This window comes from Coptis chinensis, chromosome 3 (assembly GCF_015680905.1).
Source record: "Coptis chinensis isolate HL-2020 chromosome 3, ASM1568090v1, whole genome shotgun sequence".
NCBI lineage: Eukaryota > Viridiplantae > Streptophyta > Magnoliopsida > Ranunculales > Ranunculaceae > Coptis > Coptis chinensis.
Genome location: NC_141458.1, coordinates 121834629 through 121852078, shown reverse-complemented (window position 1 = coordinate 121852078; position 17450 = coordinate 121834629). Strand labels below are relative to the sequence as shown.

The 17450-nt window shown below is 35.5% G+C and overlaps 1 long non-coding RNA gene across 3 annotated transcripts; it reads right to left on the bottom strand.

Annotated features, from left to right (window-relative positions):
• Window positions 1-3376: 3376 nt before the first annotated feature.
• On the bottom strand, window positions 3377-15650 carry LOC147513898 (uncharacterized). Of its 3 annotated transcripts, XR_015215743.1 has the most exons (4): window positions 13573-15650; window positions 13351-13459; window positions 5797-6600; window positions 3378-5405 (listed from the first exon to the last, which is right to left on the bottom strand). It is a non-coding gene; the product is annotated as an uncharacterized LOC147513898 (long non-coding RNA). The 3 variants fall into 3 exon arrangements; XR_015215741.1 differs by having other exon boundaries at window positions 3377-6600; XR_015215742.1 differs by having other exon boundaries at window positions 3377-6600; window positions 14787-15650.
• Window positions 15651-17450: the final 1800 nt, after the last annotated feature.

The window sequence follows — 17450 nt, the reverse complement described above, 5'->3', positions numbered from 1 at the left end:
CATAGACTTAAAGCCCAAGGAGATCTTTAATGAGTGATAATGTCCTGATGACATCATCGTCTTCTACCTACCTCTCATCTTAGGGCACGAAACAAAACTATCAAAGGGTTAGATCAATTAAACAAAAACACTTCAATCTTTGGTTTCATCATAAAATTAAACAAACCAACCCATCCAATATAAATGGTCAGGCCTAGTTCATCGAATTCAACGGCCTATACAAGTACCTATGACGACATCAAACACCACCAATTCCAGTGGTCGAAACAGTACCGATTCCGGCACCAAAAAGCAATTTATACCCCTTAGAATCCGGTAAAACAATTTCGCCGTAGCCAAACATTCATAAACACAATAATCTTTCTTACGACATATCAACTTGTTTTCTTAAACAATGCTAGCAAAAGGCACGTGCTGCACACGTATTCAACTGTGGGCAGCCGTTGTTTAACTTTCTCACGTGATGAGGAGACCCACCAATAAAGACAAATGGCAAAGTTTTGATATTTAAAAAGAACGGAAAGTTACAATTATACCCTTATAACATATGGAAAAAAGACTATTTTACCCCTATTTGTTTGACTTTTTCAAATATAAGGACATCTCTTATGGGGGGTGTAAACCGTATAGAGTGAAAATTTTACACTCCAAATATCAAAAAACTCTTTCCAATGGGGGTGTTATACCGTAGATAATAGAATATTAGTTGATAGAGAGGGTGAGAAATTCTCCCTCTCATTATTAGCTAATAAAAAGTCTAGGCGACACTCAAACAGACGTCTGAGTAAAAAAAAATCGGATGTTACTTGAAGTGTCATCCCTATTTATTTCTAAAGTCACAATTTGAAAATTTTAAACTTGGACGACACTTGAAATGACGTCCTCTTTAAATGAAGTGTCATCCGAATTTAAAATTGAACTTTTTTACACTTTTTCATTGGGAACAATAGAGAGTGGATATTTATAGACTCTACAATAATTTACAATTGGAGTTGTAAAATCCTAGTGACGCCTATGTAGAGTTGTAATTTTACACCCCCATTGGAGATGCCCTAAGGCCTATTATGATTAGAAATTAATTTAAAAAACTATAAAACTACAATTTTGCCCCTACAAAATGACAAAAAAAAGTAAAAAATAAAAGAGGATGTGAAATTACCAAATTGCCCCTGTGACGTACGTGAAAACACTATTCATCATACCCCATATTTTTCTATATAGTAAGATAACTAAAAATAAAAATATATATATAACCACAACAATTTCATCATTGGCTTTATGTTACACCTGTTTTATATTTAGCAAACAAGCTTTTTCTTGAACTTCAATAATTAGATCAAAAGGTTTGTTAAATATCACTTGGACTAGTAACCAGCGTATCAGCATGCGTGAGTTTCTGTATTGAGCTTTTTATTTCGTGGTGTGCAGTGTACACTGCTAATTCCATGATTTCTCATTCAAAATTAAAAGAGAAATTGCAATACACTAATATCTCGTAATAACATACATATACATATGTTATTCTACAGTAAAGTCAAATCCGACAGTAACGAATTTAATATGGTATCAATAAGTTTGAATACGATTTAATCACAAGTTAAACACACATACCTTTAATCCAAAGCTAGAGACTATCGTGCTGATAACGTGTTAGAATTAAACCGACTTGGAGAGAACACTGTTAGAATTAAACCGACTTAGAGAGAACACCACACTAACTTAACATGTATTGAATCAATTAGAGAATGAGATAGAGAGAATTCTTATTCATTGAGGTAAGTCTTAATGGGAGGAGGTTACCTTTATATACAACTAGGTAACCTCATTTCCAAGATAAAGGATTATCAGGATAAACACCAAGATAAAAGATTATCAGGAGATAAACACCAAGATATAAGATTATCAGGATAAACACATATCAATGGTGGGCATCCATATAAGCCCACGGATTTCATAACAAATACCTAATTAAATACTAAAACTAAAAATAGTAATAAATAAATCAACAAACTTACTAATATTTCCACAGCCAAAAAAAGAAAGAAAATAAAGAAAGAAAAAATTAAAAAGTTGAATGGGGTGTGGCAAACAAATCATCCTATTTTACTATCTTCATCTTCAGTCACACCATTTTGATATTCAAACCATTTATTATTTTCCATGTCTAGTTCATCTACATATTTGTTTAAGTCAATAGAATCGTATGATTTTTTGTTCTCCATTCAAGAGGGGTATGGCGTGTGTGTGTGTGTGTTTTTTTTTTGGGTTTTGGTTTTTTAGGGGCGTTTTTGACAAAGAAAGAAAGAGGGAGTGAGAATTTTTTGTTATTATTTCTTACTATTTTGGGTTTTGTTATTTAATTGGGCAAGTTATTATTTATTTATTTGTTTCTATTTTTGTTTTTTTATTTTTGGAAATAGAAATATAATTTGGGTACCATGTAAGATAAAAAGTCGCTAGGGAGTTATGAAGGGAGTCTAAATAGATTTTTTGGGTCTAATATATGTAATTGGCATGATGGTATGTGGTATCGAGTTATCAAGTTAGTTCTATCTTTATTCTCTAAGGCTAAGTCCAATGGTGCGGCAAAACACCAAATATCACGCATATTTTGATCCAATGGTGCGTCAAAAGCCTAACCCATGGCATTATGTCGGTATAAGTTTACTTATATATAGCGTCGATTTTAACGGGATAAGCGTCAAAGTCTACACGCCACTCAAAGTGGCGGGTAAAAGAAATCTAAACCACACGCCTTTGGGAATGGGCTAGAGAAAAAAAAAAAAAAAAAAATATATATATATATATATATATATATATATATATTTTTTTTTTTTTTTTTTGTGGGAATGGCGGTTGGAGAGTCTCAAAAAAAATCCTACCGCCATAGCCACTGGCGGTTGAGAGTCCTATTTTCTTTTCTTTTTTTCTTTTTTTTTTTTTTTTTTTTTTTTTCTTCCACCGCATGTTGGAATGGCGGTTGGAGAGTCAAAAAAAAAAAAAAAAAATCCGCCATAGGCAATCTGGCGGTTGAGAGTCCTAAAAAATCTTTTTTTCCACACGCCTGTGGAATGGCGGTTGAAGAGTCCCAAAAAAAAAATAACCATTGGGTTGGGAAACGCTAAGCTGCTAACTGTATACACTATGCTATTGTGGTTTGGCGGGATGGCGCACCAAACCATTGGACTTAGCCTAATGAGCAATTATTTATGTCTACAAAAACTGCTCACTTGAGTTTTTCCGATGGATTGATAATCTATCACGAAAGTATTCTTGAAAATCTAAAAAAACAATTGTAGATTTAAAGCCAAAGAGAAATTAAGTTGAACTTTCAACGTACAATACAATGTCAAATTGGTTAGGTTTTAAAGGAAAAAAATGTCAAATTTTTTTTTTTTGCTTGGTAAGGTTAAAGATATATTTAAAAAAGGAAGAATGTATAGTGGTTTTGAGGAGAGTTACCTTACATTACATCCCTCCTCAAAAGTTCATACTGTTACAACCATCGGAACAGTGGAACATCCTACAAGCAATTTAAGGAAACCTATAATAGTACCCAAACGGAGACTCCCACTTGTGTAACCATGTAGGCCGGCCCTCATATATTATGTTTTGATTGTCCAAAAGACTCACGCCATTTTTTGCTACCAAATCCGCAGAAAAATTTGCTTCCCTCCAAATCGAGATAAGTTTGGGTGACTGGAAGTTGTGTACACAGTTATTCCATCCCGCCTTGAGCTGCCAAGGGACATTTCCCGTACCAAAAGCACCTACGGCTAATGTAGAGTCTGACTCAATCCATATGTGATTCCATCCCCTTGCAAGAGCAAGTTCTGCACCCATCACAATAGCATTGCATTCGGCTCGAAAGCTTGTGCATATCAAGTTGCTACTGAGCACAAGTTCGAATGCACCCTCGTTGTCTCTATAAGTAACTCCAATGCCCAACGGTCTTGGGTTCCCAAAACTAGCATCATCAGCATTAAACTAGCACCAAAACACCATCAGCATTAAACTAGCACCAAAACCCATTGACATTCTTGTATATTGGGAGCAAGTCTAGGTCTCAGAAATATTCCATGATCTCAAGATGCTCAGATCATCAATTGAGTTAAACATATGGGTTTTGGTGAGGCCGACAGAACACCTGATTTGGTATTTGATAAAGATTTTGGAGGACCTCAAATCAAGTGTGACATCTTCGGAATAGAGCTTATTCCTCTGTTTCATGGTAACCATGTCCACCACCAAACTTGTGTTCCATATCTGTTTAAGAGTAGGACTCCAGTACTTAGTTAGTTTAATTCCTTCCATGAAGTTAGCAAAGGGTCTTGTGACTTTGAACATATCAGCCAACCATTTCCAGAGTTCGCAAACAAAGGGGCATTGCCACAGAAGATGAGGAGAGACTCACAATTTCCATGACACATTCTGCACAGAGGCTAATATGACACATTCAATCGCGCAATAAACTTGTTTCTCCTCTCATCATATGTCAACTTCTTCAAGTTGAACCTCTTGTGCGCCTTTGGAGCCTTTTTCTCAGATTTCTTTGCTGTTGGATCAGCACGAATAGCAGCATGTACCTTTCTGTACAGTTCTTCTATGCCTTCAGGTTCAATGTCTTTCTTAATATACTCAGAGAAATGGGTCTAGTACTTCTCTAGCTCATCCTCTATTAGTGTCCTCATATAAGCAGCAATATGGCCACCATAGACATATTTCCGGTAACCTCTGCATCCAACTGCTTCTCCTCTTTCTTAATCCAGTAAACCTCTTGTCACTGTGAGAAATGTCAAGCCCACCATCCAATGCACCCTTAAGGGCACCAAAGACGCGGTTGCCAGTGGTCGTTCTAATAAGGCCTACATCAAGCAATGCACGGAAGGCCTCCTGGTATCTGTGGGCTCAATAATTCACAGTTACTACAAGTTTCTTTACATTTTTATTTCAAAAAGTTACATCAATCCCTTCCTTTGATGTATGGACTATGGACTGAAAACAGGAATATAAAGCCTCGCCTCGCATGGGAAGTCGGGAATACATAAGATCATGGGGCCTCAACCCCAATTCCAAAGAGTTCTTCATGATACATCAAATAGAAGTTCAATTCTTTAAAATGAAATAATAAATAAATAAATAACTACCACTACTAGTCTACTACTGCTAAAAATGTCAAAATAAAGGGCTAGTAAGTTGTTTTATTTATTATTTTTTAGTGTTGCCTTAAAGCAGGTGTTCACGGTTCTCACAATCTCACCTCAGGTTTCTATCACCTAACTGATAGATTTTAGGCAGATGCAAAAGTTACCTATGTTACATGATTGGATGACACCTTTTCCTCCTCTAGTGTGAAATTCATACAACATAAGTGCACAACTACGCAGTATGCTTAACTTAGCAACCTGCAAAACCAGAGGAGACAATCAAGCAACATACTGGGGACCAGAGACACGTAAACATATCTCAACATTGACCATGTCCTATTAATCTATTATAAGCTTTTAAGATTTAGACCAAAGTACACAAACTCAAACGCGGACATAGGGAAAACCGTTAAGTCGCATAACTGAAGCATTAATTCAAACACATAATATTAACGAACTAACAGTTACTCTCAGGTCTCACTAACAATTCTCCAAGTAAACTGGACGAGTCTAATTAATTGACTACTCATAGAACTCTTAAGTAGTGATTTTGATAAATAAAAGAACAATAAAAGTAGAATTGAAATAAATAACAAGGATAAGTACATCTAGACTCTAAAGGCCACCGACATAATACACGCAAGCTCACCTGTGTCCTTCAAATATCTGGCAAATCATCGGGAGATGTGATACATCGGGATTTTCACACGACTCTCAAATATTCAATAGGTATGTGATGTTCCACATAGGTGACCAGATGCAAGTTTCTTCAGGCTAACATATTTGAATCATCATTCTATCAAGGATGTGCCCTAACAAAAACCTATCTAGATTCTATAATGCAAATGACCTAGATGACTTTTCCAAACAAAAGAATGAATACGAAAATCAGTCAGTAAAAATCATAGTCCTAAATACAATTGACCCAACTAACCAAAACTTGAATTTACTGACCTTAAAATTTTGTATATGATCATTATAGGGACAGCAAACCAAGTGGGTGACAATATGAATTACTCCACAAAATTAATAAAACTAAAAGCGAAAAGATAAAAAGGAAATCAAAACAAAGTTGCAACTTGCAACAACATAGACCATAAAAGTAAATAAAACAAAAACAAATTGGGTACGTGAAAGAACACATTAAAGAGGTCATGGTAAACTCAAACGCTGACAAAATAGCGGTAACCTTACTTCTATAGGAACCAGGCACAAGCCATAAGTACATCATCCGAGGAAATGGCCAGAATCACAAGGTCTGAAGAAGTCACCATGGTAAAATACTAAAACGTCTTGGGAACCCATAGATGAGACAATTATACCTTACCTTTTGGGTCCTTGAACTCTCTTGACTCTTAAGCGACTTTCCCTTCTTCAAGCAGTGTTCTAAATCTTCCCCCACCCAAGAATTGTGAGACCTTTATATAAACGACTTGTAATAAGTCCATACAACCTTCCCAAAAAAGAAGTTAATCACGTTAACCATCTACTATAAAGGTTTTAAAATGAAAGCAAGGATAGCAAAGCAAGCATGTTGAACTTTGCAAAATTCCAGACAACAAAGACAACTCAAAGCAACAGAGAAAATCAGATCAAGTAAACATGTAAAACTCAGAAACTCCAAAACGGGTAATGGGCCAAAAAAACATGGAAGAGGATTAATCCAAATAAAATATGTAGGAGATGTCAAATATACAAAAAAAGTTAGAATAAAGTAAACCTAGAAGAACGTATAGAAAATATAGTAAGTACAAGATCTGTGTAATATAACTGGACTGATACATCCTTGTGATCACAAGCTCTGCAAGGCAGTAATACTAATAAATCTTCCATAAGTTTGAACAAAAACTTACCTGTTGTTTCAATCGGGAGATTTCAATGGCAGCTATACTAAACCAGTATCTAGGTGTTCGTTACGAATGTTTAAAGCAGACCTAAGATGTTTTCTAATCTAAGAGTTGAGCAATATCAGTAAGCATTTCATATACCTCAGTTATTCATTCAATGAGGATAGCCCTCATCTTTGCATTTAAATCAAATTTCCAACCCATTTGGCTGGGCACGGCCAGAACTCTGCAATCATAGGCTTTGGCGATATAGCTCAAGTTTAAATGGGTGGCATATTCAACCATATCTGCCAGCTTTAGAATAACAACTTAACTAATTATTTTACACAATTTACCAAAACACCCAATCTGCATATCAGACAGTGAGATTAGAAAATTCCTGTAAGTGCGAGTAAGACATTCCAAACCATATTGTTTCCTATGTCAATAGAAGTTCTCCAAACAGTTGCAGCCATCCATAACTAGTAGAAGACCAGAATTAAGGACTATAAAATGTGGAGATTGTGTTTCTTTGTATTTTAGTAGGCTTGCACTAATTTAGGCATAGTTGGGCCGTTCAAATTGAGAAGGGATAAAATACATAATGTTAGAATAGTTGTATGAACACAAAGAACTAAAGTAGAAACGAAAGAATAGAAGAATAAAGAAAAAGGGCGAAACAAGGACAAGAATAACCAAATAAATCCAAGGCGCTAAATTGCTCGCCCTTAAGGAAAGATTTCGCCCCACTTCCAATGGTGCGAGAAAGGCAAAGTTGGCGCCTTCCTCACAGGATTCAATGGTTAACAAAGACGACTTTGCACTAGAAACGGTACCCTCTAGAACGAAGAATATAACTCTCTCGGTGGCCGAAGAAGAGAAGAAGAAAAGAAAAGGTTTTAGTTTTTCGTTTCTCTCGAGTTGAAGTTTCCCGATCAAGTCTATTTTCTATGGACTCACAAATCCTATTTATAGAGGTTAGGAGAAAGAGAGAGACCAACTCCTAATAGAACATTTGAAACTTGCTACTCAAGAAAAAGGCAAAACAAGTTTAGGCTATTAGTGGTTCACCACTACCCACAACAAGAAGCCCAAACCCAAGCCCGAACCCTATCCGATGTGGTGGATAACCAATGTGGGACTATCTACTATGCACTAAAGTGGAGAGAACACATATGGTTCATCTCCTCCACTTTGCACACATTCACAAGTATTTCGAAATACACTTAGAGATTCCAACAATCCCCCACTATTTCAAAATACTAATAGTCCCCCACTATTTTGGAATAGGATATTACAAAAGAAAAGGGTTAACGAAATGCCAGAGAGAATCGAAAAAACAATGCATAAGATCTTGGTGCTTTTCGGGCTTGAACCGACCATAGGGTAACATGTCTTATAATAATGCGTGAAAGTGGTGGATTAAAAATCTTTGAACCAACATTCCCTTGTAGTAAAATAGAGGACATGCACCCACATTGCTCTTTCATTATATGCCCGTTTCAAGGTGTTTATGCTTTTTGGCCCTCCTTACATTTTGCACGTGCTATGTGAATGCTCTACAGAAGTACTTGCACGAATACTCATAAGAACCGACCCAGTTCTACATTCACGTGAGGTGGATATCCATCAAGTGTACATAGCGGTTAGAATACACTATCTCATAAAAAATAATGGACTATGGATTCCATTAAGAGTAAAATAACTTCGACCTTTTCTCATTGCTATTCAAGTTATACAAAGTATACAATAATGCTATCTAGTCATAGGGTGGGGCGCCTCAAAGAAAGACAATAGCATACCGGGCGGCGGAGGTGACTTGTTTTTCCCTTTGAACCTAATTCATGGAATCTCCAATCACATAGGTGGGGTTGCGTCGGTGTAAGCCCTCTATCTAAGGCAAAAGTCCCATCCCCTCGACGATAAACCACTTGCCTCCAAAGAAGTGGTGCGAGTTAGACATGTGGCCAAACTAAGTCCAACCTAACATAATCTCTAGCGGTTTGCTTGATTAAGTTATATCTCAACTTACATGTATTCTTTTCCCATTGCACATAAGATAACATGTCTTAGCTATTCAATGAGAGGCGGTTAAGCATATATACATCGAGGTCGCTTAGAGCCAATGGGAAGATTTGCCAAGAGGTTGCTAACCCACTCGGCATCATCACATGCCTTTTCTAAAGGCGATTAAAAAGGATGATATCCAAGACACTCAATTTCCACCAAAGGTAAACACATAAACATTAATTTTGATCCGGTTTATAACATATTACCCTTCTAACAATGATGGAAATCTACTAAATATCGGTCCATAATCAATGGCTCACTTATAATACTTGGATAATCGACAATATACATCAAAGTTCCTTATAAGGACACAATGGGTTATCAACTCGGTATGCCATTAATGTAGGCAATGTCATGTCTCACATACATTATCCATCAAGTACAATTGGCTACCAATGATATTGACTTATTTAGTATGAGAAAACTGATGAGATTATTTTTTCATAAGATGGATATTTGCCACAAAAGGTGTTAACACATGCTTACTATCATAATATCCATACTTTTCAATGAAAAATATTTCTACTAAGTGCTATAACAATATAATGAGACCAACATGAGTTTTAATTCCTATATTCACCCGGTCATTCAATTAATCAGAAGGTGAAAATTCCCTATACCATCCGGTAGGTGCGGTTTAAAGGTACGGCTGTGGCCTTCAACCATATTCAAACGTCAACATCTTGATAACCTAATATAGCGATTCTGAAATGAGTTTAACAACATAATAAACTATCATTTTCAATGGCCGGTTTATGATGTGTTTCAAATAGAATTTCTCCTCATCATACACATTCTCAATGCTAGCACTCATGATATTAAATCATCTAAACAAAGAGAGATTAACACATATGTCTTGCTTTGCTCTAAAGAAAGTACATATTTTTATCAACAACGGTGCTTTGACATCCATATGACACTAATATGTTGTTGAATTGCTCATGCCATTTATAGGCTTGAATCAACTCATACAAAGATTTAACTAAATTGTATATACCTTGACTCATCACGGGTACTACTTGGTATTGTAGTTCCGCCTGACTACTCAACTAGAGTCTTTAGAATTCAGTAGAAGAAATTCTAGTTATATGAGCAAGGTTTCAAAATAGTATAAATCTTGTCTCCTCGATTGAAACCCCTTGGCTATTATTATTAGCATTGTATTTTGCAATACAACTATCACGTTTTAGTTTTCTTTTGAAGATCCAATTCAACCTATAGATCCCCCAATAAATCAAGAGTCCAGTTTTAGAGGAGTTGTATCCTTCAAAAGGACACTTCTCATAGACAGACAACTTCCTTATAGGTTAATGAATCTTCCTCAAAAACATATAAACATCATCACCGTGAATGGTGGAAATACTCATTGATAGTCTTCCAAATTTCTTGTGCAGAAATAATGAGATTATCTTATGTAGTTCATTATGCCAATTTCTCGAAGCACAACCTCAAATAAAATTAGCATATAAGACATTCAATAATAGTGTGGTATCTACAAAATTGTTATCACTCATGACAACCTAAAACAAACATCACTATTATGAGTTTCACCAATGAATATCTACTAGATAATTCTAGGTCTCAAAAAGACTTCTTTTAGATTCATTCACAATAGCCTTGGCAAGACACCCCCACATTTTGAAGCATTTTTTGATAGGCCCAAGACCTTTCCATACTTTGTAGTTCAGTTGTCTTTCCAATTATCTTGTGAGATGAACTATGGTAAAACAAATGTTATGCATATGGGTCACTACCCCCACAGCCAGTTCAATGGTTACTCAACCTAATCAAACTTACATGCAAAACACATTATACCGCTACAAACACTAAAAAGAAACAACAACAATAAAATGCACTCTTATGACAAGAATATACTTTACTCAAGTCTATGATTCTAGATCATATTAAACATAGTCATATTATGTTCATGCTATCTATATGAAAGGAAATCCACAAGTGATTCAAATGAATTTTAAAGAATAGAAGAATTAGATGAAAAAGGTTTTACCCGAGATAATATCATTATCATCCTTCTTTTCATCATTCAACATTCCAATTTGTCATAGGGGAGACAATCCACGACTTGTACATCACCTTGGCTATTTATCCATAGTCATAGGAGGATAATGCCTAATAAGACAATCTACAAGCGTTACATCTCCTTGTCTAAAATTGTCACTGGAGGATATTGTCTAAGAAGACAAACCATTACCTTACACTCCTTGACTAAATTAGGTTTAAGAAGATATTGATTGTTTCCCATATTGTTTCCTCCCGTAGACAACGATGCTCATTACTTAATAATATATGACATGGTTAAACTTCATGTCAATGTTAAATAATGCATTCATACCAAACATGGTAAATATCATATCATAGGTTCAGGAAAAGTAAACTTTAACTGTACCCCTCACAACAAAAAGTATACAATATTTAAGCAAATCTAGCCACCGAATATGCAAAACAACCGAGGACTCCACCTCCTCTTTTTATATGAGCTCAAGTAAGATAGAATAATTCTATCAACAAGACCTCAAGTACTACCACAACATCTAATGGCTCAATCCATTAATGTCTTCTTTAACTAGAAAAATTTTACCAATAAACTATTATCAAGTTTAAAGTAAATTCCGGCGATGATTAATATCCAAAACTAGCATGCTACACAACTTTAACATATGCTATATTGGATATAAGCTACAAGTTACTTCATCTAACATGTATTTTCACAACAAGACAATTATAACCATCGCCTAACAACACGCGTTCACTAATAAAGATAAGTAATTATGCATTGAATACATTATAATTACTATCCAAGATTTGAGTGTGGTTGATATTAACTATCTTAAGGTCTCTCTTAGACCATCTACATACATCTACATATGTACAAAGAAAATTAATATCAACTACTTCTAGTCAACCCAATTAATTCCTCGATTGATAAACACGATAATTTGTTGACTAGGTTATTAAAGTTTAAGCTTAGGGATTTCTCTCCTAAGAAAACTAGCATGCAACTCAAGGCAAGAATATCACTATATAATCAAACCAAAAGAATTGCAAATAGTGAAAGAATACGATACCTAACCGATTGAAAAACCGGATTACCATATTTTCTTCCTTCCAGAAAAACAGTTCAAAAGAACTGTAACTCTGAACCAGCTCAGGACGAATTGGGTATCAAGCCTTATACCACTGGAAAGCTCTTTGAATCAGCTATCCAACACAAGAAGCGGATTGCAAAACCGAGCTCTGAGCTGAAAGTTATAGCAGTTTCCGTAACGAGTGACGCAGCTGTCAAAAAGACGAACTTTGACGTGTTTCTTGATAGAAATCTCATATTTGACTCCCACAAACATAGGAGAAAAGTCTACAACCATATAGGGTCTGATAAACCACAAAAGATCAATAAATATTCAATCTTTAATTGGTTTCCCTATCAAAAACGAAATTATTAGAAAATTTCTAAAGTCATAACCCAATAACACAAACAATAACTCAAAGTAAAAGACTTATCTTTGATTGTCAGATAAAAGCACTCTCCTTTGTTCTACTACAAACTCTTTCCTTAAGATTGTTAGAATAGTTGTATGAACACAGACAACTAAAGTAGAAACGGAAGAACAAGAAGCAATAAAGAAACAAGGACGATAGAATCGGGAATAACCAAGGCGCGGATTAAGTCGTCCTTAAGGAAAGATTTCGCCCAATTCCAATGGTGCGGCAAAAACAGCATGCCCTTCCTCACAGATTCAATGGTTAACAAAGCACTTTGACTTTGCACTAGAACGGACTACCCTCTGTAAACGCGACAATATAACTCTCTCAAGGCCGGTGAAGAAGAAGAGAAGAAGAAAAGGATCGGTTTTAGTTTTACGCTTTCTCACGAGAAGCTTCGATCAAGTCTATTTTTTCTATGGACTCACAAATCTATTTATAGAGGTTAGGAGAAAGAGAGACCAACTCTAATAAACACCTAAAACTTGCTACTCAAGAAAAAAAGCAAAACAAGTTTAGGCTATCGGGTCTAACCACTACCCACAACAGTAAGCCCAAGCCCAAGCCCGAACCCTATCCGATGTGGTGGATAACCAATGTGGGACTATCTACTATGCACTAAAGTGGAGAGAACACATATGGTTCATCTCCTCCACTTTGCACACATTCACAAGTATTTCGAAATACACTTAGAGATTCCAACACATAATGCAACAAAGCAGGAAAGGCACTTATGTATGTGAGATCGAAATATTTGTGTGTTTCCAACAAAGAAGGCAACATAATAGTTAACAGTTTCAGGTTACCTCATTTTTCCAGTAGTTAGAGTACATCTCTTCAATACATTCAGCAGTGGCAAGTGGATAGTTGCAACTGTCTATATATATAAGCACACACATCCTCCATACTGACCTCCTGCAAGAAAGAGAACATATCAACATGGAGTGAAATCGCCATTTCCCAAAAATTGTGCTCACTTAACCAGTGACAGAAGTTTATGCATATCATGTAATCCATTTCAAACATACTCCCTATGACTCCTGAGGACCGCATGCGAGCTTGAACTATCAAGTAGGCACTGGAACAAGTGAAGAGTTCAACCAAGATCCGACACAAGAACATTGCATGCAAGGGTATGGTGGAGGAGAGAGATCTGCAGCGAAAAAACAGCTAACTATGTAGTATAGCCTGCTGCCTGCAGCCAAAATCCGGGAAGGAAAATCCACCAGAAGAAAACACTTGATAAAAAGAACAAGCATTGTTTTTGTTTGGAAAACCACGAGAAACCCCCCCCCCCCCCAAACTAGATGAGCCAATTAGGATTTTCCCCTCACTAGATGGGGAAATTAGAGTCTCCCCCCCATGTACACACACACAAAAAAAAATACCAAAGATATCGACTTGCTGCCTAACTTATCAATTGCAAACCGAATGGGCATGTAGCAACTTCAAGTTCCGATTTTGCTCCTTACCATCGTAACACCACAGTACAAATATAACCTCAATAAAAGTGTATAGCATAAGGGTGTGATAGGACAAACACTATCACTTAAAAATTGCTTAAGGTCCATTTCGTACAATTTGCCAACTAGAGAGAATACAATAAACAGAAAATATAATAACTAGAAGAGAACGCAAAAGCATTTTATAAAAACAAATAATAATCAGTTATAAAATTTTGTGTATTAGATTGCAAGGGAGAATTTTCATGAGAATGCTCCACTTTGTAATTATAAAAATTTCGTAAGGCAATCCCCTCTTTATTTTTCACGCTACATGTGAAATTTCTCCATGCCCCTCCCCCTATTAAGTTTCCCACCAAATTTGTAGAGGGTGGAGAATATATTTGCAAAATACTTCCGACAAAACAAAATATCTGAAATACAAAATTGAGACAAAGACATTAGTATTCTCCCTTACTAACCAATCACACCCTTCGTTCCGAAACAATAATAATTAACAGTTTTGATAAAATTCTGTCTTGAAAACCATGTGATGATACCCTTTCCCCACTCCCCCAAACTCACGAAATATATTTTAAAACAAACAACTCTAGTTTTGAAAATTAAAATATAGAATGAAAAATGTATGATTGTAACAATGTTAAGGTCATACAGAAGAAAAACAATGCGTGCAAAGAATTTGGGTATGTTAGATTCCAGGGAGAATTTTTGTGAATAACCCCCATTTTGAAGTAAGAAATTCTTTTTATGTGGTAATACAATCCATCTTAATATTTCACCTGCCCCATGAAATTCCTCAATGGTGGAGATATTCGAATAAATTTCACTGTGACATGAAGTTTAGCAGACAATAAATTAAGAAGCAGCAGCAATTAATATTCTCCACACACAATCAAACACAACCTTCATTTTAAAGTAAAAATAAGCACCAGTTTTTCGTAATTCAGATAAAGGAAAATTTTGAGGTGTACCATGAGAAACCCCTTAAACTATCAAAACAAAATAGTTTAAAATCACGAGATCGATAGAAAGATTCGTGAAAATTAATAAATAAATGGGGGATTGTGTAAAACAAAAACAGACATGAAAAGATCCAATATTATGAAACAAAGATATCAGTAGGAAATCTAGTATTTAAAACAGTTTTGAAATTTTCGCGAGTAAGTCCCACTCTATGCTTGTAAGATTTTCATAAGGTAGTAATAAGTTCCCTCTTTATTTTTCACTTTACACGTGAAATTTCTCCATGCCCAGAATTTGTAGAGGGTGGAGAATATATCTGCAAACTACTTCCTACCAAATGAAATATGTTGAATTACAAAAGTGAGACGTAGTCGCTAATATTTCCCATACTAACAATCACACCCTTCATTCTGGAACAAAAATAATTAACAACTTTTGGAAATCCTGTTTTGTGATTCCCCCATTCCAGAAATATATGTGTTAAAACAAACAACTCTAGTTTTGAACTTTTGCGAACAATCCCCACTTTGAATCCATCTTTATATTTCACATGCCCTCTAATGAAATTTCACAAAGTGAGAATCAGCCATTAATATTCTCCCCAACAAACTCTTCTTTTTTTTACAAAATTGCAAACTTCGTCTTCTCCGTCTCTCTCTTCGCTCACGTATTAAGAGAAAACTTAGGGGCTATTTGTTTTTTTGGGTTAAGTTATAAGAGGGTCTTATAAGACCATGTGTTATAAGAGGGTCTTATAAGATGGTCTTATAAAGTGGTTTGTTTTTAATTTTAAGTTTATCTTATAAGCACTTGTAAAAATAGAAAAAACAAATACATGACATCTTATAGATGGTTATTTGACAAATATAACCCTACTTTACATCACATTTAACTTGAATATATTAATTTGAAATAAACGTATAGTTTGATTTTCGGTTTCAAATCAATTTTGATAATTAGAATATCAATTTTAGGAAACTACCTTAATTGGCGGTGGTAGTGGTAGTGGCAGTGGTCTTAATAGCACGGTGGTGGTGGTAGTGGATGTGATGATATTGGTTTTAATAGCATGGTGATGGTGATGGTAGTAGAAGTGGTGGATGTCTTAATAGCACGGTGGTGGTGGTGGTGGTGATAGTTTTAATAGTACGGTGGTGGTGGTAGTGGAGGTGATGATATTGGTCTTAATAGTACGGGTGGTAGTGGTGGTGGTGGTGGTGGTTTTAATAAAGATGGTGGTGGTGATAGTCTTAATAGTTCATGGTAGTGGTGGTGGAGGTAATGATGGTGGTGGTAGTGGTGGTGGTGATGGTGGTGGTGACAATAGCGGCAGTGGTGGTGGTGGTGGTGGTAGTCGGTGGTGGTTAGGGTAATGGAGTTATTTGGAAAATAAGATAATGAAAATGGAAGAAAGAGATAAATGAGGCTTTGGGTATATGGATCGAGGTGTTTTGAGTCATTTTCCAAGTTATAAGACTTATAGAATTGGCCCAGATCTAATTTTGGTACTTATAGAATCGAGCCTCTTATAAGACATTTCTAGAATCATTTTATAAGAGGCAAAAACAAACCAAATAAATGTCCAAAATCACTGGGCCACATCTTATAAGAGGTTATAAGACCTCAAGGTCTTATAAGAGGCAAAAACAAATGGCCCCTTACCTCTTCGAGTCCACTTGAGAATTGTCTTTTTTAAAAAATAAATCACCCGCACACTGCCAAAGAAAGATATTTGCTATGCTGGTCCTGATTGTAGGGTATTTATAGACATACGGTTTGGCTTAGCTCTTACGCGTGGTGGAATGCTTAGGCTTCACATGGTCTTAATATATTAAAATAGTATTAATAATGACGTGGACTGCTCAAAATTAAAATAGAAAGTACCTAAGTTAGGGCTCAATTCTTAACCCACTTTTAGATACTAGAAATTGGGCTCTAGACACTTTCTTTAGTGTGTTTTTTGTCTAGAGAAAGACCAATATTATCTTTTGATTCTACTCCAATTTTAACAACATGTCACTTTTTAGGTGTATTAACTGTTTTTAAAACTTCTTATTTCTCCTTTTTACCCTTTCATTTGTAACTGCCAATTTCTTCCACAAATAAATAATACGAAAATCTAATGTGCGCAAGCTGTAGGTGTGTGTGTCAATCGAGGCCACTCATCAGGCAAGGATGCGTGTGTATTGCTCCAAGATGTACTGCAATCAAATAATACAATTGTCTTATAAAAAAAACCCATTTGTCCTTTCACAATTTCACAATTTGAATTACATCAAACAAAGCTTAAACATGATATTCAAAATTATCAGAGATGCATTTTAAATTGGTAAAGCTATATTGAAATTAGTTGTAATCAACATACATTTTTTCCGTTTTTGAAGTTGATGTTTTCCATATTGTTTTGGTCTCTCTAGAAATTCATCTCACTTTTAATTGGAAATTTGTAGATTTTGGATGAATTTTAGTTATTTTGATTA